Genomic DNA, 1,914 nt, shown 5'->3' with positions numbered 1-1,914 from the left:
CTTAATTATTATATACTCTTATATGCATATATAATATAGTAAAAAACAATATTATCCATAATGACATTTATTACACCCCTCATTGGATAAGATATATAAAAGATACTATAAGGTTGTAATAAGACAGATTTATATTATGAGAATTAATAAACATTACATGTCCTTACAATGGGGATATAAGAATTATAGCTCTTAGGAAAGTCTATAATGGTATATATTGCACCCCTCTTCTGATATGGCATAATACTTCTTCTGCTATCTTATAATCCTTAAATAAGTTAATTTACAGCTTATATCTTATCTGAATGGCTTATTATACAATATATATTTTATTTAAATATTTTATTCTTTACTAACAATGCTGAACAGTACATAATATTAACACATTATAACAGAAATAAAACTATCACTACCTTAGCAAATCACAACAACCGATAGACGTACCATGGGTATTCATCTCCTTGTGCTCTTTCTTCCTCTGCTTCACGAGTTCGCCCCAGTATTTACGTTCCTCTACAAACAGTGAATGCCATTGGTATGAGATCGTTTTGGAGAGGTCAGCTCGACACAGATGTCGTGCAACCAGGTTGTCTTCTACAGGTAGTGCAGCCTCTGCTTCGTTCTTTTTCAAACAGCATTCGTGACAGAAGACAATGAATGCATTCTTGGGTCATTTGATGTGGTCTTAGTCACTAAGACTTAGTCGTCACTCGGTCCCTGCAAGTTAAATTGCGTGTGCCTGTCGGTTGTAAGGTTGTACGTGTTGTGTAGGTTGAGGTTGCGCTTGTGAGAGAAGTTGTGAGACTGTCTGGCTAAAGGTGTGAGCGTGAGTATTGGCATTGACGTGAGTGGCTAACTGGAGCAAGGAGATGGATGTATTGTGATGGTGTGTAGCAAGTGTGAGCAGTGCACCAGGGTTGTGATCCAGAGCATTGAACGAGATGATTTGGGCTGCAGGCGAAGCTGTGTTTGTACCTGCGCGTTACATGCTCTGACTATGTCTCACAATTGGAGGTACAGTGAACTGAGTTGTTGGGGATGACTGCAAAGGTGTATCTCTGGGACGTTCTGGCTCGAAGGGAGGAGGAGAAGTGGAAGGTGTGGACGGACTCAGCTCAGGAGGGGTGAGTGGTGGGCCACTGCTTCCGTTATTCGAAACAGTGTCCATGAACAGCACTAGGTAATGTAAATGCACATCAAGCATGGAATGGCAGGTGGGGAAGGAAAGTACACAAGGGGTTGGAGAGAGGATTGCACCTTGGGAGTGGTTGTACATAGACATTGTTGCAAGCGTGTGCTCGCTGATTGTTGCTTGTGCTGCAGAGCAGGAAGAAGTATGCAAATGCATGGAATTATTGAAGAAATCGTTCAGCATTGGAAACAATGCAGATGCACGAATGCAAATTCAAAAAGGAAGACGAACTAAAAGAAAAGGAGGACAATGAAGGAGAGGCAACTGCAGAGGAGCAGAAGGGAGACAAAAAAGTTGGGGAGAGAGAGATGAGCATCTATTGTGGTGCTTATTATGAAATGGACTGGCTGCTTACACTTTGTGTTGAAGGCGGAAGGGGACGCTGAAGTCAGCTGTATAGTATGGTATGGTATGGTATGGTATAGTATATTACCAGCATAGGTCCCTAAAAAGAAACACTAGGGCTGGGTTGTGTCGTTGCAGGATCTGAGCTCAACACAGGCATCACAACAACTGATTAGAGAGACGAGTGCAGTGATGTTTATTGTCTACATAGTTGCAGGCAGCGTGCCTGCTGGCAAGCAGAGGACTGAACTGGAGGGAACAAAAGCAACGAGTGCCACCATTCACAGGGCAGAGGGTTGAGGGTAGGCAGAGGTCAAAGGCAAGCAACGAGGGCGAGTGTGGCACTCAAGATTTAAGTAAAGTCCCATGTGATATTC

Source organism: Fomitiporia mediterranea (assembly GCF_000271605.1).
Source record: "Fomitiporia mediterranea MF3/22 unplaced genomic scaffold FOMMEscaffold_2, whole genome shotgun sequence".
Classification (NCBI taxonomy): domain Eukaryota; kingdom Fungi; phylum Basidiomycota; class Agaricomycetes; order Hymenochaetales; family Hymenochaetaceae; genus Fomitiporia; species Fomitiporia mediterranea.
This window is presented reverse-complemented; position numbering follows the sequence as displayed.